A 27,609-nucleotide genomic window follows, 5' to 3' on the forward strand; every position below is an offset into this window, starting at 1 on the left:
GAGGCCACAACCAAACTCTAAGTTTGGTGTTGAACCCCCACATTCAAACTCTAAGTTTGGAGTTGGGAGGTCCCAACAATGCTCTGAACATCTGTGAGGCTCCATGAGAGCTCACTGTCTAGCTATTGACATTAAAGAAGCGCTTGTTGGGAGGCAACCCATTGTTATTTAATTATATCGATTTATTTTCCATTGCTATTTTATGTTTTCTTTAGGTTGATGATCATGTGAAGCCACAAAACCTACTGAAGAATAAAAAACAGAATAAAAAATAGCATTAAAAATAGCTCACCCTGGAGGAGGAGCTTACTGGCATTTAAACGCCAGTAAGAAGCGTCAAACTGGCGTTTAACGCCAAAAAGAAGCATCAAGCTGGCATTAAACGCCAGAAACAAGCACCAGACTGGTGTTTAACGCCAGAACAGAGCAGGAAATTAGCGTTAAATGCCAGAAACAAGCAGCAAGTTGGCGTTTAACGCCAGACATGCATGCTAAGGGCGTTTTACATGCCTAATTGGAGCAGGGATGTTAAGTCCTTGACCCACTGGATCTGTAGACCCCACAGGATCCCCACAGGATCTGTGGACCCCACAGGATCCCCACCTACCCCACCTCTTCTTCTCTCCTCTTCACACCTTTTCGTAACCCTCTTCCTCAAATACCCTTCACCAATCACCTCCATACCTCTTCCCCATACATTCCACCTACCTCCAAAATTCAAATTCTTTTCTCTTCCAAACCCAACCCTAATGGCCGAACCCTAAACCTCCCCCCACTCCTATATAAACCCCTCATTCCTTCTTCATTTTCACACAACACAACCCTTTCTTCTCCCCCTTGGCCGAATACACCTTCTCCCTCCATCTCCTCCATTTTCTTCATCTTCTACTACTTCCTTTCTTTTTTGCTCGGGGACGAGCAAACATTTTAAGTTTGGTGTGGTAAAAGCATTGCTTTTGTTTTTCCATAACCATTAATGGCACCTAAGGCCAGAGAAACCTCAAGAAAGAGGAAAGGGAAGGCAATTGCTTCCACCTCTGAGTCATGGGAGATGGAGAGATTCATCTCAAAGGTCCATCAAGACCACTTCTATGAAGTTTTGGCCAAGAAGAAAGTGATCCCTGAGGTTCCTTTCAAGCTCAAAAAGAATGAGTATCCGGAGATCCGACATGAGATACGAAGAAGAGGTTGGGAAGTTCTCACCAACCCCATTCAACAAGTCAGGATCTTAATGGTTTAATAGTTCTATGCAAATGCATGGATCACTAGGAACCATGATCAAAGTGTGAACCTGAATCCAAAGAATTGGCTTATAATGGTTCGGGGGAAATACTTAGATTTCAGTCCGGAAAATGTGAGGCTGGCGTTCAATTTGCCAATGATGCAAGAAAACGCACGCCCCTACACTAGAAGGCTCAACTTCGATCAAAGGTTGGACCAAGTCCTCATGGACTTATGTGTAGAAGGAGCTCAATGGAAAGTTAACTCAAGAGGCAAGCTGGTTCAATTAAGAAGACCGGACCTTAAGCCTGTAGCTAGAGGATGGTTGGAGTTTATTCAACGCTCAATTATTCCTACTAGCAACCGGTCTGAAGTTACTGTAGACCGGGCCATCATGATCCATAGTATCATGATTGGGGAGGAAGTGGAAGTTCATGAGATTATACCTTAAGAACCCTATAAGGTGGCTGACAAGTATTCCACTTTGGCAAGGTTAGCATTTCTTCACCTTATTTGCCACCTATGAAATTCGACTGGGATTAACATAGAGGGAGACATCCTCATTGATGAGGACAAGCCCATCACTAAGAAAAGAATGGAGCAAACAAGAGATCATGGACCTCAACAAGAGCATGAGGAAATTCCTCACCATGAAATCCCTGATATGCCTTAGGGGATGCATTTTCCTCCACAAAACTATTGGGAGAAAATCAATACCTCCCTAGGAGAATTAAGCTCCAACATGGGACAATTAAGGATGGAGCACCAAGAGCACTCCATCATCCTCCATGAGATTAAAGAAGATCAAAGAGTTATGAGGGAGGAGCAACAAAGATAAGGAAGAGACATAAAGGAGCTCAAGAGCACCATTGGTTCTTCAAGAAGAGGAAGACGCCACCCTCACTAAGGTGGACCCGTTCCTTAATCTCCTTGTTCTTATTTTTCTGTTTTTCGTTTACTATGCTTTATGTTTTATTTATGTTTATGTCTTCACTATATGATCATTAGTGTTTAAGTCTCTATGTCTTAAAGCTATGAATGTCCTATGAATCCATCACCTCTCTTAAATGAAAACTGTTCTAAAAACAAAAGAACAAGAAGTACATGGTTTCGAATTCATCCTTGAAATTAGTTTAATTATTTTGATGTGGTGACAATACTTTTTGTTTTCTGAATGAATGCTTGAACAGTACATATGTCTTTTGAAATTGTTGTTTATGAATGTTAAAATTGTGGGTTCCTGAAAGAATGATGAAAAAGGAGAAATGTTATTTGATAATCTGAAAAATCATAAAATTGATTCTTGAAGCAAGAAAAAGCAGTGAATACAAAAGCTTGCAAAAAAAAAGGAAAAAAAAAGAAAAATGCGAAAAAAAAAAAGAAAAAAAATCATTAGAAAAAGCAAGCAGAAAAAGCCAAAAGCTCTTTAAACCAAAAGGCAAGAGCAAAAAGCCAGTAACCCTTTAAACCAAAAGGCAAAGGTAAAAAGGATCCAAGGCTTTGAGCATTAATGGATAGGAGGGCCTAAAGGAATAAAATCCTGGCCTAAGCGGCTAAACCAAGCTGTCCCTAACCATGTGCTTGTGGCGTGAAGGTGTCAAGTGAAAACTTGAGACTGAGCGGTTAAAGTCGAGGTCCAAAGCAAAAAAAGAAGAGTGTGCTTAAGAACCCTGGATACCTCTAATTGGGGACTCTAGCAAAGCTGAGTCACAATCTGAAAAGGTTCACCCAGTTATGTGTCTGTGGCATTTATGTATCCGGTGGTAATACTGGAAAACAAAGTGCTTAGGGCCACGGCCAAGACTCATAAAGTAGCTGTGTTCAAGAATCAACATACTGAACTAGGAGAATCAATAACACTATCTGAATTCTGAGTTCCTATAGATGCTAATCATTCTGAACTTCAATGGATAAAGTGAGATGCCAAAACTATTCAAGAGGCAAAAAGCTACTAGTCCCGCTCATCTAGTTGGAGCTAAGTTTCATAGATATTTTGGAATTTATAGTATATTCTCTTCTTTTTATCCTATTTGATTTTTAGTTGCTTGGGGATAAGCAACAATTTAAGTTTGGTGTTGTGATGAGCGGATAATTTACACGCTTTTTGGCATTGTTTTTATATAGTTTTTAGTATAATTTAGTTAGTTTTATTATATTTTTATTAGTTTTTAAATAAAAATCACATTTCTGGACTTTACTATGAGTTTGTGTGTTTTTCTGTGATTTCAGGTATTTTCTGGCTGAAATTGAGGGACTTGAGCAAAAATCAGATTCAGAGGCTGAAGAAGGACTGCAGATGTTGTTGGATTCTGACCTCCCTGCACTCAAAGTGGATTTTCTGGATCTACAGAAGCCCAAATGGTGCTCTCTCAATTGCGTTGGAAAGTAGACATCCAGGGCTTTCCAGCCATATATAATAGTCTATACTTTGCTCGAGTTTAGATGATGCAAACGGCTGTTCAACGCCAGCTTTTTGCCCTATTCTGGAGTTAAACGCCAGAAACAGGTTGCAAAGCAGAGTTAAACGACAGAAATAGGTTACAAACTGGCGTTTAACTCCAAGGAAGACCTCTACACGTGAAAGCTTCAATGCTTAGTCCAAGCACACACCAAGTGGGCCCGGGAGTGGATTTCTGCATCATTTACTTATTTCTGTAACCCTAGTAACTAGTTTATTATAAATAGGACTTTTACTATTGTATTAGACATGTTTGGACATCTTTTGATCATCTTTGGATTATCTTTTGATCCTTTGATCACGTTTTGGAGGCTGGCCTCTCGGCCATGCCTAGACCTTGTTCTTATGTATTTTTCAACAGTAGAGTTTCTACACACCATAGATTAAGGTGTGGAGCTCTGCTGTTCCTCATGAATTAATGCAAAGTAATATTGTTTTTCTATTCAACTCAAGCCTATTTCTTCTCTAAGATATACACTCGTTCTTCAACCTAACGAATGTGATGATCAATGACACACATCATCATTCTCACCTATGAACGCATGCCTGACAACCACTTCAGTTCTACTTGCAATAGCTTGAGTGCGTATTTCTTAGCCTCCTGGTTCATGATGCATGGTTGCTTCGCCTAACAACCGAGCCTTCCATTCCATGAGATCAGAGTCTTCGTGGTATAGGCTAGAATTATTGGCGGCCATTCCTGAGATCCGAAAAGTCTAAACCTTGTCTGTGGTATTCCGAGTAGGATCTGGGAAGGGATGGCTGTGACGAGCTTCAAACTCGCGAGTGCTGGGCGTAGTGACAGACGCAAAAGGATTACGGAATCCTATTCCAGTATGATCGAGAACCGACAGATGATTAGCCGTGCAGTGACAGCGCATTTTGGACTATTTTCACTGAGAGGACGGGATGTAGCCATTGACAACGGTGATGCCCAACATAAGCTTGCCATATAAAGGAGTATGAATGATTGGATGAAGACAGCAGGAAAGTAGAGGTTCAGAAGGAACAAAAGCATCTCCATACGCTTATCTGAAATTCTCACCAATGAATTGCATAAGTATCTCTATCCTATTTTATATTTAATTTATCTTTTAATTATCAAATCTCCCTAACCAATTGAATCCACCTAAGTGAGAGTTACAAGGTGACCATAGCTTGCTTCAAGCCGACAATCTCCGTGGGATCGTCCCTTACTCACGTAAGGTTTATTACCTAGACCACCCAGTGCACTTGCTGGTTAGTTGTGCGAAGTTGTGACAAAGAACTAAGATTATGAATGTCCGTATTAAGTTTTCAGCGCCGTTACCAAGGAATGAACAATTACGATTTCTGATACCAATCACGCGTATGCGTGAAAATTGACATATCCACTCGACGCGTACGCGTCGCCCACGCGTACGTGTGGGTGGCCAAAAATAGGAATTGACGCATGAGCGTCGGTCACTCGTACGCTTGACTACTCACGCGCCTCCAGCGCCATGGCATTACAACTCTCTGTTCAGACACTCTTTTATGCCGATTGGGAAGCCCACGCGTATGCGTCACTGACGCTTACGCGTGGATGGACTAATGTGTAGGTGACGCGTACGCATGGGGCACGCGTACGCATGGGCTGGTTCGTGCTCTAGGCACCCCTCCCGCGCATCTCCATCGCAACTCTTTGTTCGTTTTCTCTTTGTTACGCAGTCACACACGAGGCGTGCGCATCGTAGACGCTTGCGCGTCGATTCCTCCCTTTTTAAGTGCAAAATAAAAGTAAATATGCAGAACTGAAATTAAAATTGACAAAAATAAATTAAAACTAATAAAAAGGAGGATCATACCATGGTGGGTTGTCTCCCACCTAACACTTTTAGTTATTGTCCTTAAGTTGGACATTTGGTGAGCTCTTTGTCATGGTGGCTTGTGCTTTAACTCATCTTGAAACTTCCACCAAGGCTTGGACTTCCAATAATTTCTAACATTTCCAAATAAATTCACCAAGCCTTGATGAAATTCTTTAGAAGCTTCGAGCTCCCAAAGTTGATCCTCTTGTATGCCGGGATCCCAAATCTTGTTTTTACACCCGTCTTCAAGTTGATCATCATGATTCCATCCGGGTGGTTTAGGCTTGGAATTCCCATGTAAGCACCCAAACATCCTCCTAAACCCATTCACTTTGGTTCTACACCAACCATTGTTATCAAACTTTGAGCGTGCAACAATCATGAACCTAGAGTGACACTTCCAACCACCACACAACTCTCCCTTACTCTTCAATCCGCAGAGAGCTCTAAGTTGACCATCTGTTTCAAGCAACCCATACTCAAGTAGAATTAGAAAGCCTAGAGATAAGATATTTACCCACTTGAATGGTGTAAAGGATGATGGTGACTTAGGAAGGGGGACCTCCCCACATTTTGACAATGCAAGGTCCACTCCCTTGTGCTCCTCTTTAAATTCATCCATCTCTTGACAAGTATCTTCAACTTCAATTCCTTATTCATCAATTTCTTCTTTGGCTATTTCACATCCACTGGGAGAGGATTCAATTGTAGATAGAAACTCATCAATTATTGAATCCATCACATGATCAACCTCCTCCAAGTCTTCAACCATGACACGTCTTGGAGGTTGTACACCCTCCTCAACATCAAATTCAAACGTCTTTGAAGGAGGCTCTATGACTTGAGATTCCCATGGAGGTTCCGCATCTCCTAAGTCTTCAACCACTTCCACTTCGTCAATAATTTTAGCTTTCTCCGTTTGCTCTAGTACAAAATCTAACTCCTCCTTGATAGGTTCAACCTCTTGACAACTTTCTTCAATTCTCCCTGATTCTTCAACTACTCCTTCATCTTCAAAGGTCTCCCCTACCTCCACTTTTTGGGCCTCCTCTTGCTTCTCTTGAAGTATGTATGTGTGAACCCGATCCATTACGTCCCTAAGATGATCCCTTCTCGCTTGTTCCATGTCAATAGCATATTTAGGATCATTTTGCTTTTGGATTGATGGATATAGGTGAAAAGTAAGTGCACCAGAGCTTGAGGGATGAGTATTGGGGGTAACGAATGGATCCACATGGGATATAAGAGATTGGAGAGTAGAGGTGAGACCGATGAGAGCAGAGGTAAGTGTGGTTTGAAGCTCCTGTTGCCCTTGGCGAATAACACTAAAGGTATCATCTATGGGAGCTTGGGGTGGATAGGAGGGTTCATCTATTGGGAGAAAAGGCTCATAATACGGAGGTGGTTCTTCTTGATAAAGGAATGGAGATGGTGTATATTGAGGTGGTGGTTCTGGGTATGGTTCGCATAGTGGTTGGTGTAGCGGATAAGGGTTAGGGTCATATGGAGGTGAATGGTGGAAAGGGGCTTGTGAGTATGGTGGTTCAAAGCTATGTTGAGGAGGGGGTTCATAGGCATATGGTGGGACTTGTTGGTAACTAGAAGGGGGTCCACCATATCCATTGTCTTGGTATGCACCTTGGAATGCCTCTTGCTCATAGTAAGTTGGAGGAGGTTGTTGCCAAGAGGGTTGATCAAATCCTTGTGGCTCCTCCCATCTTTGATTGTCCCATCCTTGATGCAAGCCTTCATTGTAATCTCCTCTTCCTACAACATGATTGTAACCAAACTCGTAGCCAAAGGGGTGAGAATTTATAGTAGCAAGTGAAAACAAAAACTAATAAGAATTAATGAAAAAAAACTCCTATAACTAGAAACACTAACAAAGAAATGAAAAAGCAAAATTATTCTCAATATTCACAATAACCAATAATAAGGCACATGTTTGCAATTCCCCGGCAACGGCGCCATTTTGATGAAGGGATTTTTGACGGTTTAGAATTTCACAATAAATCCTCGTTGCAAGTATAGTATCTAAACCAACAAAGAATCCTTTCATGCAAAAAATTGTTTGTCACAAGTAACAAACCCCAATAAAAATAATAACCGAAGTATTTAAACCTCGGGTCGTCTCTCAAGGAGTTACAGGGAAGTATGTTACTATTGGTTATGGAAAAGTATCTTTTTGGATTTTTGAAATAAGGAACAAGGAAAGTAAATGACAAGAAAGTAGACTAATAGCTAAGAAAGGTCTTAGCAAGGTCTGAGAATTAGAAGTCCTATCCTCATTATCTTCCTCAATTGTGACATCAATTGTCCGTTGCTCCCACTTAGTTAACCTCTAATTATGAAGGAAAGTCAAGTGGATAAATCAATTTGATTCCTCGAGTCCTAGTCAACTCCTAAGGAAAGACTAGCTTTAGAGGGATTCAAATCAACTAACAACTTTTAATTATCAATCAACAAAGGAGTTTGATAACTCAAGAGTCTCCAATTCTTCAACCAAAGCCAAGAGGAGAGAAATCTACACTAAAATCCAATCAAGTATTTTCTCAAACACTTGGGAGGCCTAACATAAAAGCATAGAAAAGTAACACGGAATGAAAAATCTAAAACCAACAATTGCAAGCATCAATGATAACAAACGAAGAAAGGAACAATAATTATGAAATACCTCAAATTGCATTAAAAGGGAAATTGAATCTAACATGAGAATTCATAAACTAAATGGGGAAAATAAAGCAATCAACAAGGGAAATAAATAAACTCGAATGCTAAGACAAATAAAAGTAGACGAGAAACTAAATTAAACTAAGATAGAAACCTGAAATTGAGAAGAATTAAAGCTAAAAACCCTAAAATCTAGAGAGAGGAGAGAACTTCTCTCTCTAGAAAACTACATATAAAACCAACCATTATGTGAATAAAAGTTGTGTCCATGATTCCCCCACACTGCAGCCTCTAATCTGTATTTTCGGGCTTGGAACTGGGCCAAAACGAGCCCAGAAATCAGCCCCAGTGTTTTCTGATGCGTCCAGCACGGGCCTCTATCACGCGTACGCGTCGCCCACGCATACGCATCGTTGAACTTTTGCAAGGTCACGCATACGCGTGATGCACGCGTGCGCGTCTCTTAACTGCATGGCAACTATGGCAAATTGAATATCATTTTGAAGCCCCGGATGTTAGATTTCCAACGCAACTAGAACCGCCTCATTTGGACCTCTGTAGCTCAAGTTATGATCGATTTAGTACGAAGAGGTCAGGCTTGACAGCTTAGCAATTTCTTCAATTTCTTGTATTCCTTCCACTTTTGCATGATTCCTTTCCATCCTCTAAGCCATTCATGCCCTATAAACTCGGAAAACACTTAACAAACATATCACGGCATCGAATGGTAATAAGAGAGGGTTAAACATAGCAAATTTAAGGCCAAAGAATCATGTTTTCAATCATAGCACAAAATTAAGAAGGAAAATGTAAAACATGCAAATTATATGAATAAGTGTGAGAAAAATGGATAAAATCTACTAAATTAAGCACAAGATAAACCTTAAAAATGGGGTTTATCAGTGCACTTCTTCCCGGTCGAAAGGTGAAAATCTAGACTCAAAAACAGGGTCAAGGATCATTAAGGGAACCTCCTAAATCACTCGGTCTTGGAAATAGGGCTCAGACGAGTTAACAAACTTTTCAAGTTTGCATTTGAGAGGCATTTTAAGAAGGACTTGTTGTTAGGAGTGAGGAGGAGTTACTAGGCCTTGTCATTCCATCTAAAACAACCACAAACAATAGCATTTTAGAGAGAGAGAGAGAGAGAGAAAGAGAGAGAGAGAGAGAGAGAGAGAGAGAGAGAGAGAGAGAAGGTTTTAGAGATGGTGGGAGTGGATGGCATTACGGGAGGGAGGGTACCAGTGGCGTAGGCACAGGAACGCTAGTCGGCAAGGACCCAAAGATCAAATTTGGAAAGAAAACTAGTGAAATTGGAGAAGTTGTAGTAGTTTGTAGAGGAGAAGGATTTGACCCACAAAGATGTGCATATTTCAATTGGGTCCTCTTTCAGCAAAGAGTGAAGGTCTTCGTCTCGGTGGTGGTGACAGCTTTTTGGAGTTTGAGTGGAAAGAATGGAGAAGGAGAGTCGGAGGAAAAAGAAAGAAAAAGAAAGAGAGGTATGGCCGATGATGATTGTAACGACCCAACTCCCGGTATGCCATGGTCATACAAAAAGCTAAGTGTCACCAACTTGTTATTCCTAATTATTAACTAATATTTAATATATGAGCCTGTTCCTTGTTAGAACGTTGCCAATTTTATGAGTAACATAAAGAAACATAGAGCACAGCTGATAATTGATGACAAGTCATTTTAGGCTAGTTTTACTAGCAATTTTTACTTGTTTTCATTAGGTTCCATGCACTTTCTTGCACAATAAGTAAGTAGTTGGATTGGAATTTCATGTTTGTCTTCATTCAATCAAGCATTATTAATTTTATGCATTATCATGAGATTTATGCAAGATTTACTTGATTATTATGAAATGATGCAAAACTTTATGATTTTGGTGAGACTTTGATTGCATGTTTTATTGATGGCAGGTGAAGAGAAGAAAAGAAAAAGCATAGAAAAAGGCAGGGCAGAAGAACGTAGCGCTCATTTGGAGAATGCTACGCTCTCTAGCGACGCGCACGCGTATAGGATGCCTACACGTAGGGCAAGCATTTTTGAGGATACATGCGCACGCATGCATGACGCGTACGCATGGGTGTGATCAGCGTTCTCAGGCTAAGAGCGCTACGCTCTCTTTGAACGAGCGCATGCGACACTTTCAAAAATGGGATTGAAGATTTGCCATTGACGCGCACGCGTGCATGACGCGTACGCGCGGATGGAGGTATCTGGGAACAAGCACGCGCACGCATGAATGGAGCGACAGCGTGGAAATGCAAATTTGACATCAACGCGCACGCGTAAATGATGCGCACGCGTGGGGAGCGCTCGTGGCGTGAACGCTACGCTCATTCAAAGAGCGCTACCAAAGGACGCGCACGCATGTATGCTACGCATACGCATGATAGAGGCTGGAGATGGCGATGACGCGCACCTATATGTTACGCGTACGCGTCGATGTGCCAAAACCCAGGGGATGCGCACGCACCTAAGACGCGTACGCGTTGGTGAATGAGCGCTACGCTCTCTTTAAGAATGCTACGTTCTCCTGGGAAGCATCCCCACCACACCAACTGAAGACCCATTCTGACTTGCATCAACAGAGGGAAAAAAAGCCCAATCCAAGTATTTGAAGACTAAATTAGAGAGTGCATAAATAGAGGAGAATTTGATTTCATTGGAAGCTAGCTAGCAGATCGGGAAACACTACACTGAATATCATTTTAATTTCCTTCTGTTCTTTATGTTCTTCATCTTCTGCATTTTTTTCTTTTCTTTTTTTGTATTAGAGAAATGATGAACTAACTCCCAAATTCATTAGGGAGAGGAACTCTATTGTAATTCCAATGAATCAATAAAATTCTTCTTCTTCTCAATTCATTTGTGTAGCTATAGGATATCTTCTGTTTTGACTGTGAATTACTCACTCCGAAAGGGGTTTAATTCAATTGAATGTGGGTGTGAGCCTGGAAGGGGAATCACTTACATTAGAATTGGAGCTCTATCCTTTACTACTCTCTTGATCAACACTATTCAGGAGGAATTGAGATCCTGAAAGTTAGTGTAGCTTATGGATGAGAAAAATGCACTTAACCTCTTCTCATGACAATTAGATCAAGGAATTGGCAAGATTGATTGTGATTAGAGAGATTGGATTGCCAAGGAATTGGGATCCAATCAATTTCAATCTGCCATAGATCTACTCATATGATTGAGAAAGGAGTTGAGACCCATTGATTCACGAAGGATTAGGATATCTCCAATCTCTGATGAATCATTTACTTTGATTTTCTACAGTTTAGATCTCTTGATTTCATTTCAATTTGAATTGTCCATTTCTGTTTTGATTTCGTGCACCTAATTCCCTTTATAATTCATGCAATTTAAGTTTCCTTGCAATTTAAGTTTATGCGCTTTTACTTTCCTGCACTTTAAGATTTAGCTGTTTACAATCCTTGCAATTTAATTTTCAGCTCTTTAAGTTTCTTGCTCTCTAAGTTTCAGTCATTTAACTCTCCTGCAATTTAAGATTCTATCCTTTACATTCTGCACTTTAAATTTTCCAGCAATTTAGATTCTGTTACTCAATTTTCACTCAAATTATCAACTGTTCACTTAACTAAATTCATCACCCAACTAAAATTGGTTGATCCATCAATCCTCGTGGGATCGACCTCACTCTCGTGAGTTTTACTACTTGATGTGACCTGGTATACTTGCCAGTTAGTTTGTGTGGAATCGATTTTCCCTCATCAAGTTTTTGGCGCTGTTGCCGGGGATTGATTTAGATTGACAATGATTAAGTAGGTGATAATCTAGATTAAGTAATTTTCTTTATTTTTGTTAAGCATACTAACTATTTATGATTTTGTTTCTGCTAACTATAACTACACTCTAGCAATAGAGTACTTTGCTTTTGGTTTCTGGTTTGTCTGTGTTGTATTCCATGAGGAAGAAGAGGTGCATCTACCTCTTTTTGTTCTGAACCAGAGAGAACATTATTGAGATTGAGAAGAGAAGCAAGAGGAAAGAGAGTGATTGGAAAAGAAGAATCAGAAGAGGAAGGTCAAGAAATGGAGGGTAACCTCCCTAATCCACCAGAAGAGGTGGCCAACAACAATGGCAACCTCCAAGGAGAGTTCTAGCCTCTTACACCTTCCCCAATCCAAGAAATTGTGGGAGCAGTATACTCACTCCTAATGTTCATGCCAATAAATTTGATTTGAAGCCTCAAATTATTACTTTGGTGCAGAACAATTGTTCCTATGGAGGAGTGATGAGCGGATAATTTATACGCTTTTTGACATTATTTTTAGTATGTTTTTAGTAGAATCTGGTTACTTTTAGGGATGTTTTCATTAGTTTTCATGTTAAATTGACATTTCTGGACTTTACTATGAGTTTGTGTCTTTTTCTATGATTTCAGGTATTTTCTGGCTGAAATTGAGGGACTTGAGCAAAAATCAGATTCAGAGTTTGAAGAAGGACTGCTGATGCTGTTGGATTCTAACCTCCCTGCACTCAAAGTGGATTTTCTGGAGCTACAGAACTCTAAATGGCGCGATTCCGATTGCGTTGGAAAGTAGACATCCAGGGCTTTCCAGCAATATATAATAGTCCATACTTTGGCCAAGAATAGACGAAGCAAACTGGCGTTCAACGCCAGCTCTCTGTCCAATTCTGGCGTCCAGCGCCAGAAAAGGATCCAAAACCAGAGTTGAACGCCCAAACTGGCACAAATGCTGGTGTTCAACTCCAAGAAGGACCTCTACACGTGCAACACTCAAGCTCAGCCCAAGCACACACCAAGTGGGCCCCGGAAGTGGATTTATACATCAATTACTTATTTCTGTAAACCCTAGTGACTAGTTTATTATAAATAGGACCTTTTACTATTGTATTAGATATCTTTGGATTATCCTTTGATCCTTTGATCATCTTTGGACACCTGGTTCTTAGATCAGAGGGGCTGGCAATTCGGCCATGCCTGGACCTTTCACTTATGTATTTTTAACGGTAGAGTTTCTACACTCCATAGATTAAGGTGTGGAGCTCTGCTGTTCCACAAAGATTAATGCAAAGTACTACTGTTTTCTATTCAATTCATCTTATTTCGCTTCCAAGATATTCATTCGCACTTCAACCTAAATGTGATGAACGTGACAATCATCATCATTCCCTATGAACGCGTGCCTGACAACCACTTCCGTTCTACATTAGATTGAATGAGTATCTCTTAGATCTCTTAATCGGAATCTTCGTGGTGTAAGCTAGAATGATGGCGGCATTCAAGAGAATCCGGAAAGTCTAAACCTTGTCTGTGGTATTCCGAGTAGGATTCAATGATTGAATGACTGTGACGAGCTTCAAACTCGCGATTGCTGGGCGTAGTGACAGACGCAAAAGGATAGTAAATCCTATTCCAGCATGATCGAGAACCGACAGATGAATAGCCGTGCCGTGACAGGGTGCGTTGACCATTTTCACTGAGAGGATAGGATGAAATCATTGACAAGGGTGATGCCTCCAGACGATTAGCCGTGCCGTGACAGGGCATTTGGATCATTTTCCCGAGAGAAGACCGAAAGTAGCCATTGACAGTGGTGATGTATCACATAAAGCCAGCCATGGAAAGGAGTAAGACTGATTGGATGAAGATAGCAGGAAAGCAGAGGTTCAGAGGAACAAAAGCATCTCTATTCGCTTATCTGAAATTCTCACCAATAATTTACATAAGTATCTCTATCCCTATTTTATTAATTATTTTCGAAAACCCCATTACTATTTTATATTCGCCTGACTGAGATTTACAAGGTGACCATAGTTTGCTTCATACCAACAATCTCCGTGGGATTCGACCCTTACTCACGTAAGGTATTACTTGGACGACCCAGTGCACTTGCTGGTTAGTTGTGCAAAGTTGTGAACCATGGTATTGGCATCATGTTTTTGGCGCCATTACCAGGGAAAGAAAGGGCAATGAATTTTACATAATCAAAGTGTAATCACAATTTCTGCGCACCAAGTTTTTGGCGCCGTTGCCGGGGATTGTTCGAGTTTGGACAACTGACGGTTCATCATGTTGCTCAGATTAGGTAATTTTCTTCTTGTTTTGTTTTCAAAAAGTTTTCAAAAAAATCTTTCAAAAATTTTTCTTTTGTTTTCGAAAAAATAAAAATGTTTTTTTTAAAATAAATAAATAAATATATTTGTTATTCAAAATTTTTAAAGAATGAATTCTAGTGTTTCATGAAGCATGTGAAGCCTGGCTGGCTGTAAAGCCATGTCTAAATTCTTTTGGACTGAGGCTTCCACTCATAAGTATATGAAGTTGGATGAAATATCAGCTGTTGTATACATGAGAGGTATCTATGTTTGCTGAAGCTTGGCTGGCCATTGGCCATGTCTAGTGTTTTGGACCGGAGCTTTCATTGAAAGCTTGGCTGGCTAGTGAGCCATGTCTAATTCCTGGACTGGAGCTTTAGACTAAAGAGCACAAGATTCCTGGAATTCATATTAAAGATTTTGAAATCCTTATTTTTGTTTTTCAAATAATTTTCGAAAAAAAAATACAAAAAAATTAGAAAATCATAAAAATCAAAAATATTTTTTGTGTTCTTGTTTGATCTTTGCATTTGCATGTTTTGTGTCTTTTCTTGTTTTTCATATGCATTCTTGGATTCTTAGTGTCTAAGCATTAAAGAATTCTAAGTTTGGTGTCTTGCATGTTTTCTTTGCATTAAAAATTTTTCAAAAATGTGTTCTTGATGTTCATCATGATCTTCATAGTGTTCTTGGTGTTCATCTTGACATTCATAGCATCCTTGCATGCATTCATTGTTTTGATCCATAACTTTCATGCATTGCATCATTTTTCTTGTTTTTCTCTCTCTTCATTAAAAATTCAAAAATCAAAAAAATATCTGTCCCTTTTTCTCTCTCATAAATTCGAAAATTCGATTTGACTTTTTCAAAAATTTTTAAAATCTAGTTATTTTTATGAGTCAAATCAAATTTTCAATTTAAAAATCTTATCTTTTTCAAAATCTTTTTCAAAAATCAAATTTTTTTCAACTTTCTTAGTTATTTTCGAAAATTCTAAAAACATTTTTCAAAAATATTTTTCTTATTTTTATATCAAATTTTCGAAAATAACATCACCAATTAATGTTTTGATTCAAAAATTTCAAGTTTGTTACTTGCTTGTTAAGAAAGATTCAAACTTTAAGTTCTAGAATCATATCTTGTGATTTCTTGTGAATCAAGTCATTAATTGTGATTTTAAAAATTCAAATCTTTTTCAAAAACTAATTTCTATCATATTTTTTCAAAAATATCTTCTTATCTCACCTTTTTCAAAAAAATTGATTTCAAAATATCTCTTCTAACTTCCTAACTTCTTATCTTTTAAAAAAAAAAATTTGTTTCAACTAACTAACTAACTTTTTGTTTGTTTCTTATCTTTTTCAAAACCACCTCACTAACTCTCTCTCTCTAATTTTCAAAAATTTCTTTCCCCTTTTTCAAAAATTTCTTTTTAATTAACTAAAATTCTAATTTTTTCATTTTAATTTTCGAAAAACCACTAACCTTTTTCAAAACGTATTTTCAAAAATCAACTAACTCTTTTTCAAAAAAATTATTTTCGAAAATCCTCTCTCTCTCTCATCTTATTCTATTTATTTATTCATCTACTAACTTCTCTTCCTCACATCACTCATCAAATTCGAACCCCCTCTTCTATCTGTGTTCGAATTTCTTCTTCTTTTCTTCTACTCACATAAAGGAACCTCTATACTGTGGTAAAAAGGATCCCTATTATTATTATTTTTCTGTGCCCTCTTCTTTGTCATATGAGCAGGAGCAAGGACAAGAACATTCTTGTGGAAGCAGATCCAGAACCTGAAAGGACTCTGAAAAGGAAACTAAGAGAAGCTAAAATACAACAATCCAGAGATAACCTTTCAGAAATTTTTGAACAGGAAGAAGAGATGGCAGCCGAAAATAATAATAATGTAAGGAGAATGCTTGGCGACTTTACTGCACCTAATTCCAATTTACATGGAAGAAGCATCTCCATTCCTGCCATTGGAGCAAACAACTTTGAGCTGAAACCTCAATTAGTTTCTCTGATGCAGCAGAATTGCAAGTTTCATGGACTTCCATCTGAAGATCCTTTTCAGTTCTTAACTGAATTCTTGCAGATCTGTGATACTGTTAAGACTAATGGAGTAGATCCTGAAGTTTACAGGCTCATGCTTTTCCCATTTGCTGTAAGAGATAGAGCTAGAATCTGGTTGGACTCTCAACCCAGAGACAGCCTGAACTCTTGGGATAAGCTGGTCACGGATTTCTTAGCCAAGTTCTTTCCTCCTCAAAAGCTGAGCAAGCTTAGAGTGGATGTTCAAACCTTCAGACAGAAAGAAGGTGAATCCCTCTATGAAGCTTGGGAAAGATACAAACAGTTGACCAAAAAGTGTCCTTCTGACATGCTTTCAGAATGGACCATCCTGGATATATTCTATGATGGTTTATCTCAGCTATCAAAGATGTCATTGGATACTTCTGCAGGTGGATCCATTCACCTAAAGAAAACGCCTGCAGAAGCTCAAGAACTCATTGACATGGTTGCTAATAACCAGTTTATGTACACTTCTGAGAGGAATCCTGTCAGTAATGGGACGCCTATGAAGAAGGGAGTTCTTGAAGTTGATACTCTAAATGCCATATTGGCTCAGAACAAAATATTGACTCAGCAAGTCAATATGATTTCTCAGAGTCTGAATGGAATGCAAGCTGCATCCAACAGTACTCAAGAGGCTTCTCCTGAAGAAGAAGCTTATGATCCTGAAAACCCTACAATAGCAGAGGTGAATTACTTAGGTGAACCTTATGGAAACACCTATAACTCATCATGGAGAAATCATCCAAATTTCTCATGGAAGGATCAAAAGCCTCAACAAGGCTTTAATAATGGTGGAAGGAACAGGTTTAACAATAATAAACCCTTTCCATCATCCACTCAGCAACAGACAGAGAACTCTGAACAAAATACTTTTAATTTAGCAAACTTAGTCTTTGATCTATCCAAGGCCACTACAAGTTTCATGAATGAAACAAGGTCTTCCATTAGAAATTTGGAAGCACAAGTGGGCCAGCTGAGTAAAAGGATCACTGAAATCCCTCCTAGTACTCTCCCAAGCAATACAGAAGAGAATCCAAAAGGAGAGTGCAAGGCCATTGACATAAGCACCATGGCCGAACCTGTAAGGGAAGGAGAGGACGTGAATCCCAAGGAGGAAGACCTCCTGGGACGTCCAGTGATCAATAAGGAGCTTCCCTCTGAGGAACCAAAGGACTCTGAGGCTCATCTAGAGACCATAGAGATTCCATTAAACCTCCTTATGCCCTTCATGAGCTCTGATGAGTATTCCTCTTCTGAAGAGAATAAGGATGTTACTGAAGAGCAAACTGCCAAGTTTCTTGGTGCAATCATGAAGCTGAATGCCAACTTATTTGGTATTGAGACTTGGGAAGATGAACCTCCCTTGTTCACCAATGAACTAAGTGATCTGGATCAACTGACATTGCCTCAGAAGAAACAGGATCCTGGAAAGTTCATAATACCTTGTACCATAGGCACCATGATCTTTAAGGCTCTGTGTGACCTTGGTTCAGGAATAAACCTCATGCCACTCTCTATAATAGAGATACTGGGAATCTATGGGGTGCAAGCTGCTAAAATCTCATTAGAGATGGCAGACAATTCAAGAAAACAGGCTTATGGACAAGTAGAGGACGTGTTAGTAAAGGTTGAAGGCCTTTACATCCCTGCTGATTTCATAGTTCTGGATACTGGAAAGGAAGAGGATGAATCCATCATCCTAGGAAGACCTTTCCTAGCCACAGCAAGAGCTGTGATTGATGTGGACAGAGGAGAATTAATCCTTCAATTGAATGAGGACAACCTTGTGTTTACAACTCAAGGATCTCTCTCTGCATCCATGGAGAGGAAGCATAAAAGGCTTCTCTCAAAGCAGAGTCAAACAAAGCCCCCACAGTCAAACTCTAAGTTTGGTGTTGGGAGGCCACAACCAAACTCTAAGTTTGGTGTTGAACTCCCATATCCAAACTCTAAGTTTGGTGTTGGAGAGTTTCAACAATGCTCTGAACATCTGTGAGGCTCCATGAGAGCCCACTATCAAGCTATTGACATTAAAGAAGCGCTTGTTGGGAGGCAACCCAATTTTTATTTATCTAACTATATTTTTCTTAGTTATATGTCTTTATAGGTTCATGATCATGTGGAGTCACAAAATAAACAAAAAAATTAAAAATGGAATCAAAAACAGCAGAAAAAAAATCACACCCTGGAGGAAGCATCTGTCTGGCATTCAACGCCAGAACAGAGCATGGTTCTGGCGCTGAATGCCCAAAATGGGCAGTATCTGGGCGCTGAACGCCCAGAACAAGCATGGTTCTGGCGTTCAACGCCAGAAATGGCCAGTAAATGGGCGTTGAACGCCCAGAGTTGCGTGCAAGGGCATTTTGCATGCCTAATTTGGTGCAAGGGTGTAAATCCTTGAACACCTCAGGATCTGTGGACCCCACAGGATCATCTCAGGATCTGTGGATCCCACAGGATCATCTCAGGATCTGTGGACCCCACAGGATCCCCACCTACCTCCACTCACTTCTTCTCACCTCTCTTTCACACAATCCCATAAACACCCTTCCCCAAAAACCCTTCACCAATCACCTCAATCTCTCTTCCCCATCACCTCTTCACCACTCACATCCATCCACTCTTCCCCATAAACCTACCTCATAAACTCCACCTACCTTCAAAATTCAAAACCAATTTCCCACCCAAACCCACCCTAAATGGCCGAACCTTAACCCCCCTCCCTCCCCTATATATAGCCTCCATTCTTCCTCATTTTCACACAACACAACCCTCTCCTCTCTACTTGGCCGAAACACACTTCACCCCTCTTCTCCATATTTTCTTCTTCTTCTTCCTCTATTCTTTCTTTTATTGCTCGAGGGCGAGCAATATTCTAAGTTTGGTGTGGTAAAAGCATAAGCTTTTTGTTTTTCCATTACCATTGATGGCACCTAAGACCAGAGAATCCTCTAGAAAGGGGAAAGGGAAGACAAAAGCTTCCACCTCCGAGTCATGGGAGATGGAAAGGTTCATCTCCAAAGCCCATCAAGACCACTTCTATGATGTTGTGGCCAAGAAGAAGGTGATCCCCGAGGTCCCTTTCAAACTCAAAAGAAATGAGTATCCGGAGATCCGACATAAAATTCAAAGAAGAGGTTGGGAAGTTCTAACAAACCCCATCCAACAAGTCGGCATCCTAATGGTTCAAGAGTTCTATGCCAATGCATGGATCACCAAGAACCATGATCAAAGTAAGAACCCGGATCCAATGAACTACGTTACAATGGTTCGGGGGAAATACTTAGATTTTAGTCCGGAGAATGTGAGGTTGGCGTTTAACTTGCCCATGATGCAAGGAGATGAACGCCCCTACACTAGAAGGGTCAACTTTAATCAAAGGTTGGACCAAGTCCTTATGGACATATGTGTGGAAGGAGCTCAATGGAAGATTGACTCCAAAGGCAAGCCGGTTCAACTAAGAAGATTGGACCTCAAGCCTGTGGCTAGAGGATGGTTGGAGTTCATTCAATGCTCAATCATTCCCACTAGCAACCGATCTGTAGTTACTGTGGATCGGGCCATCATGATTCATAGCATCATGATTGGAGAGGAAATAGAAGTTCATGAAGTCATCTCTAATGAACTCTACAAAATAGCCGAAAATTCATCCCCCATGGCAAGGCTAGCTTTTCCTCATCTTATCTGCCATCTATGTTACTCAGCTGGAGCTTTCATAGAAGGAGACATTCTTATTAAGGAAGAGAAGCCCATCAATAAGAAAAAGATGGAGCAAGCAAGAGAGCCCATTCATGGAGCTCAAGAGGCGCAGGAAGCTCATCACTATGAGATCCCAGAGATGCCTCAAATGCATTTTCCTCCACAAAACTATTGGGAGCAAATCAACACCTCCCTAGGAGAATTAAGTGCTAACATGGGACAATTAAGAGTGGAACATCAAGAGCACTCCATCATGCTCCATGAAATAAGAGAAGATCAAAAAGCAATGAGGGAGGAGCAACAAAGACAAGGAAGAGACATAGAAGAGCTCAAGGACATCATTGGTTCCTCAAGAAGGAAACGCCACCATCACTAAGGTGGATTCATTCCTTGTTCTTATTTCTTCTGGTTTTCGTTTTCTATGTTAAGTGCTTATCTGTGTTTGTGTCTTCATTACATGATCATTAGTAGTTAGTAACTATGTCTTAAAGTTATGAATGTCCTATGAATCCATCACCTCTCTTAAATAAAAACTGTTTTAATTCAAAAGAACAAGAAGTACATGAATTTTGAATTTATCCTTGAACTTAGCTTAATTATATTGATGTGGTGACAATGCTTCTTATTTTCTGAATGTATGCTTGAACAGTGCATATGTCTTTTGAAGTTGTTGTTTAAGAATGTTAAATATGTTGGCTCTTGAAAGAATGATGACTAGGAGACATGTTATTTGATAATCTGAAAAATCATAAAAATGATTCTTGAAGCAAGAAAAAGCAGCAAAGAACAAAGCTTGCAGAAAAAAAAAATTAGGCGAAAAAAAAATATATATATAAAAAGAAAAAGAAAAAGCAAGCAGAAAAAGCCAAAGCTCTTAAAACCAAGAGGCAAGAGCAAAAAGCCAATAACCCTTAAAACCAAAAGGCAAGGGCAAATAAAAAGGATCCCAAGGCTTTGAGCATCAGTGGATAGGAGGACCTAAAAGAATAAAATCCTGGTCTAAGCGGCTAAACCAAGTTGTCCCTAACCATGTGCTTGTGGCGTGAAGGTGTCAAGTGAAAACTTGAGACTGAGTGGTTAAAGTCAAGGTCCAAAGAAAAAAAAAAGAGTGTGCTTAAGAACCCTGGACACCTCTAATTGGGGACTTTAGCAAAGCTGAGTCACAATCTGAAAAGGTTCACCCAATTATGTGTCTGTGGCATTTATGTATCCGGTGGTAATACTGGAAAACAAAGTGCTTAGGGCCACGGCCAAGACTCATAAAATAGCTATGTTCAAGAATCATCATACTGAACTAGGAGAATCAATAACACTATCTGAACTCTGAGTTCCTATAGAAGCCAATCATTCTGAACCTCAATGGATAAAGTGAGATGCCAAAACTATTCAAGAGGCAAAAAGCTATAAGTCCCGCTCATCTGATTAGAGCTATGTTTCATTGATAGTTTGGAATTTATAGTATATTCTCTTCTTTTTATCCTATTTGATTTTTAGTTTCTTGGGGACAAGCAACAATTTAAGTTTGGAGTTGTGATGAGCGGATAATTTATACGCTTTTTGACATTGTTTTTAGTATGTTTTTAGTAGAATCTGGTTACTTTTAGGGATGTTTTCATTACTTTTCATGTTAAATTCACATTTCTGGACTTTACTATGAGTTTGTGTGTTTTTCTGTGATTTCAGGTATTTTCTGGTTGAAATTGAGGGACTTGAGCAAAAATCAGATTCAGAGGTTGAAGAAGGACTGCTGATGCTGTTGGATTCTGACCTCCCTGCACTCAAAGTGGATTTTCTGGAGCTACAGAACTCGAAATAGCCCGCTTTTAATTGCGTTGGAAAGTAGACATCCAGGGCTTTCCAGCAATATATAATAGTCCATACTTTGGCCAAGAATAGACGACGCAAACTGGCGTTCAACACCAGCTCTCTGCCCAATTCTGGCGTCCAGCGCCAGAAAAGGATCCAAAACCAGAGTTGAACGCCCAAACTGGCACAAATGTTGGTGTTCAACTCCAAGATGGACCTCTACACGTGCAACACTCAAGCTCAGCCCAAGCACACACCAAGTGGGCCCTGGAAGTGGATTTATGCATCAATTACTTATTTCTGTAAACCCTAGTGACTAGTTTATTATAAATAGGACCTTTTACTATTGTATTAGATATCTTTGGATTATCCTTTGATCCTTTGATCATCTTTGGACGCCTGGTTCTTAGATCAGAGGGGCTAGCCATTCGGCCATGCCTGGACCTTTCACTTATTTATTTTTAACGGTAGAGTTTCTACACTCCATAGATTAAGGTGTGGAGATCTGCTGTTCCTCAAAGATTAATGCAAAGTACTACTGTTTTCTATTCAATTCATGTTATTTCGCTTCCAATATATTCATTCGCACTTCAACCTGAATGTGATGAACGTGACAATCATCATCATTCCCTATGAACGTGTGGCTGACAAACACTTTCGTTCTACATTAGATTGAATGAGTATCTCTTAGATCTCTTAATCGGAATCTTCGTGGTGTAAGCTAGAATGATGGCGGCATTCAAGAGAATCCGGAAAGTCTAAACCTTGTCTGTGGTATTCCGAGTAGGATTCAATGATTGAATGACTGTGATGAACTTCAAACTCGCGATTGCTGGGCGTAGTGACAGACGCAAAAGGATAGTAATTCCTATTCCAGCATGATCGAGAGCTGACAGATGAATAGCCATGCCGTGACAGGGTGCGTTGACCATTTTCACTGAGAGGATAGGATGAAATCATTGACAAGGGTGATGCCTCCAGACGATTAGCCGTGCCGTGACAGGGCATTTGGATCATTTTCCCGAGAGAAGACCGAAAGTAGCCATTGACAGTGGTGATGTATCACATAAAGCCAGCCATGGAAAGGAGTAAGACTGATTGGATGAAGATAGCAGGAAAGCAGAGGTTCAGAGGAACGAAAGCATCTCTATTCGCTTATCTGAAATTCTCACCAATAATTTACATAAGTATCTCTATCCCTATTTTATTAATTATTTTCGAAAACCCCATTACTATTTTATATTCGCCTGACTGAGATTTACAAGGTGACCATAGTTTGCTTCATACCAACAATCTCCGTGGGATTCGACCCTTACTCACGTAAGGTATTACTTGGACGACCCAGTGCACTTGCTGGTTAGTTGTGCGAAGTTGTGAACCATAGTATTGGCATCATGTTTTTGGCGCCATTACCAGGGAAAGAAAGAGCAATGAATTTTACATAATCAAAGTGTAATCACAATTTCTGCGCACCAAGGAGGTCCCCTTGAAGACCCAAATCAACACTTATCTGTCTTCCTGAGAATATGTGAAACTATCAAGACAAATGTTTTGCATCCGGATATTTACAAGCTACTGTTGTTTCCATTCTTTTTTAGGGATAAGGCGTCTCAATGGCTGGAGATATTTCCCAAAGAAAGCATCAACACTTGGGATGATTTGGTGAACATATTCCTAGCTAAGTTTTACCCACCTCAGAGAATCATTAGATTGAAGATAGAAGTGTAATCATTCACCTAAATGGATGGAGAATCACTTTATGAGGCATGGGAGAGATACAAAGCTTGATTTGGAAATGTCCACCTGAAATGTTTAATGAATGGGACAGACTTCAGAATTTTTATGAGGGCTTGACTCTAAAGGCTCAAGAGTCCCTGGATTACTCTGTAGGAGGTTCACTACAGCTAATGAAGACAGCTGAAGAAGTTCAGGATCTCATAGACACTGTGACCAACAACCAATACTTTTATGCTCATCAAAAGCAGCACCAACCAACTCCAAAGAGAGGTGTGTTAGAGCTTGAAGGTGTGGACACTATCTTGGCACAGAACAAAATGATGCACCAACAAATCCAGCAGCAAATAGAGATGATGGCAAAAAGAATAGATAGTCTTCAACTAGCTGCAGTGAGCACTGTAAACCGACCACCAGCTGGGTGGGGACAAAATGAAGAAAGCTATGAAGAGCAACAGCCAGAACAAGTTCAATATATACACAACCAAGGTGCTGGACAGAATGAGTTTCATGGGGACACCTATAACCCCTCTTGGAGGAACCACCCCAATCTGAGATGGGGAGACAACCAAAACTCATGGCAAAGAAATTCTATCTCAAGCAACCCCCGTAACCCAAACCACCAGAACCATCAGCCAACTAACCAAATTCCATACAGAAAACCACAAAATAATCACCCCACATTTAATTTCTATCCACCAAATAACCCATCAACTAACCAAAACAACTTTCATCCACCATCTGTATCTCACACTCAGCCACAACCATCCCAAGAGTCCCAAAGAATCTCCAATCTGGAGATTATGATGGATAAAATGATGAAGCATCAAAAGTTGGCCAACAAGAATCATGAAGCATGACTGAGAAATCTAGAAAGACAAATTGGACAATTGTCCAAATAGACAGCAAAAAGACCAAACAATGCTTTTCCAAGTGATACCATTCCAAATCCCAAAGAAGAATGCAAAGCAATTCAACTCAGAAGTGGAAGGACACTGGAAAATAACAAGGTTGACAGTAAAGTGGCAACTGAAGATAAGGAGAAGGAGAAGCTCAAGAAGAACGAGGAAGAGTCACAAGCTCCAAAGAAGGGAAATCAAGTCATGGAAGAGCATCCACAAGAACAGAGGAAGGAGGTGAAGCCTTACATCCCTCCTCTGCCATATTTTCAAAGGTTGCAAAGGGAGCTCAAGGACCAACAATTTTCCAAGTTCCAGGACATTTTCAAGAAGCTGGAAATCAACTTACCCCTTGTTGAAGCATTGGAGCAGATGCCCTTATATGCAAAATTCCTCAAAGAACTCATTAACAAGAAGAGAAGCTGGAATGAAAAGGAGACTGTGATTTTGACCCAAGAGTGTAGTGCAGTAATTCAAAAGGGTTTTCCACCAAAACTCAAAGATCCTGGGAGCTTCGCTTTACCTTGCATCATTGGTAACATTTCTATTGATAAGGCACTGTGTGATCTAAGATCAAGTATCAATCTGATGCCTCTATCTATTATGAGAAGGTTGTCTATAGAAGAAGTAAAGACTACACGGATGTCTTTGCAACTTGCTGATAGATCAAAGGTAATCCCCAATGGAGTGGTTGAAAATCTCTTAGTCAAGGTGGGTAAGTTTATATTTCCAGCGGATTTTGTGATCCTGGATCTAGATGAAGAGGGAGGCAATTCTATCATATTATGAAGGCCTTTCTTAGCCACAGCAAGAGCCATCATTGATGTGGAGAATGGAGAAATGACCTTGAGAGCACATGATGAGCAGATCATTCTAAATGTCTTCCAGGAGATGCAGCATCCTGCTGAAAAGAAAGGTTGCATGAGAATTGAGTAGGAAGACTCAAACTGGAAGGAAAAACCCAAGGAAGCACTCATCAACTCACCCTTGGTACAGAAGACTGACATTGAAGAGAACAAAAGGGTCATGAGGATAAAAAGGCTGAGAAGGGATTGCAGAAGGAGGTTACACGATTAATTATTAAGAAGAAAGCCCCTGACATAAGGCATGCTGCCAAGAAAGAAGGGTAAACAAAGAAAGGAAAGAAGAGCAAGAAAAAAGGTTCCAAAAGGGTGGAGAAACAAGAAAATTCCAACTGAAGAGTTCTCAGAGGGAAACAAAGTGAAACTAATCTACCAACAGTTGGAGGCAGTTCCACAATCTGATGATTACTACACTGTCAATAAAATACTCTCGTTGGAACATATAGAGATTGTTCATCAAAATACAGGAAAAAGGCTCATAGTGAGAGGAGACAAGCTGAGGCACTATGATCATCATCCATCCTAACAGAGAACCAATGTCAAGCTAGTGACAGTAAAAGAGCGCTTGTTGGGAGGTAACCCAACTAGAGGTAGTTTTCTTTTCCTAGCTATTTCAATAAAAGGGTTAAGTAGATTTATCTGCATTGCAAGGAGCTAAGTTTGATGTTGCACACCAAAACAATTCAAGGGTGAATGTAAGATGCTAAGTTTTCTGTTCCACCAAGAATTTCATTAAAAACACATTTCAACCCTCTGCATAAATGGTCACTGGCTCCAAGCAATCAGGGAAACCACTCAACCATTGTCTGCTTTCTAGTTTATAGTTTGTTTAATTTAATAAGAGCACAAGGTTTCATGTATGTGATTAATCTGCTACATAAGAGACATTGACAAGGAACTAAGTTTGGTGTTCACACACCAAAATAAGTTCAAAAGCCTACAAACATTCATGCATGCTAACCATTTTTCAAGTGCTTAGGGGACAAGTAACTTCCACTATCAGTGCAGAAAATCATTCAACTTCTTGGAAGTACTATACATCACCAGCAAGAAAAGCACAAAAGCTGAGAAGGATGATAAGAGACTAAGCATGAAGATGCCAAAAGGTTGTATTGTTACTTAACTGTTTCTGCTTTGAAGTGCTTTAGTTGGAAGTTTAAATGCATCCCTGCTGATTAGTTTTGATTATTTTAAGTAGTCTGCATTATGTTTATTTACTTCCTCTCCATTTTTCAATTAAGTGATCTAGCCAGAGTGTCTATTTCATTTGCATCTGCTTGAATTGATGCCTTGTTCCCCTTTGCCTAAATAAAAAAAAATACTGAAACAGAAAGTGAAATGGTCCAATTTGATAGGAATGAGAATAAAGTTCAGTGGTGGCATGTGCTAGATTGTTCAAGTAAGCTCACTAATAAAGAAGAAGGGTAGAGTGTTCTTTTTAAGTCTAATCTTAGGACTGTCTGTGAAATCTTGGTAAATAAAGATCCTTGGAAAAAGAAAGAGTAAGAAGGAAAGGAAGAAAATCCAGGTATTGGTGACAAAAAATGAAAGAAACAAATAATAGCGCTAGACCCCAATAGCTTGGACCTTAAGACACATGCCTGTGGTGCTTTTGTATTAGAATCTGCATGGATAAGTAGGTTCTGAGGAGGATTTTAAAACTTGGTAACTTGGATTAACTAATCCGGGATTATCAACCGAAAATTCACTATCAAAAACAACCTAGCTATAAGACATTTAGTAACCCAAAGAGGTGATGGGCATCAATGTTCTTAAAGATAATTGTAAGCCAAGTGTCTGTGGTGAATATGTGTTGACTGAAAAACAAAGCTAAAAAGCTGTTGCAACACATGACACTAAGCTACAATTGAAAATAAGGCTCTCAGTAGAAGAAAAACAAAAAAGAAATCAAACACCAAGGATAGATCAATAAATAAAAGTTTCACAGTAGCACTTTGGTTAGCACTTAAAGGATGTCTCAAATCTGAAAACTAACAAAATTAGAGCTTCAATTACAGTCTGCATGAAATCCCATGAGCCTAGACTCAGTGCTTCTAAATAAGGACATATATGCCTTTCTGTTTTCTTTCATTTTTCTCATGTTCTACTGCTTGCTTGGGGACAAGCAAGATTTAAGTTTGGTGTTGTGATGACAAGTCATTTTAGGCTAGTTTTACTATCAATTTTTACTTGTTTTCATTAGGTTTCATGCACTTTCTTGCACAATAAGAAAGTAGTTGGATTGGAA

The 27,609-nt window shown here is 39.6% G+C and overlaps 1 non-coding gene across 1 annotated transcript; it reads right to left on the bottom strand.

Annotated features, from left to right (window-relative positions):
• Positions 1-16,562: 16,562 nt before the first annotated feature.
• On the bottom strand, positions 16,563-16,670 carry LOC148574001 (small nucleolar RNA R71). Its single transcript, XR_015906003.1, has one exon. It is a non-coding gene; the product is annotated as a small nucleolar RNA R71 (small nucleolar RNA).
• Between the last annotated feature and the right edge of the window lie 10,939 nt (positions 16,671-27,609).

The sequence above is a fragment of the Arachis ipaensis genome, chromosome B2, assembly GCF_059453495.1.
Source record: "Arachis ipaensis isolate K30076 ecotype BB chromosome B2, ASM5945349v1, whole genome shotgun sequence".
NCBI lineage: Eukaryota > Viridiplantae > Streptophyta > Magnoliopsida > Fabales > Fabaceae > Arachis > Arachis ipaensis.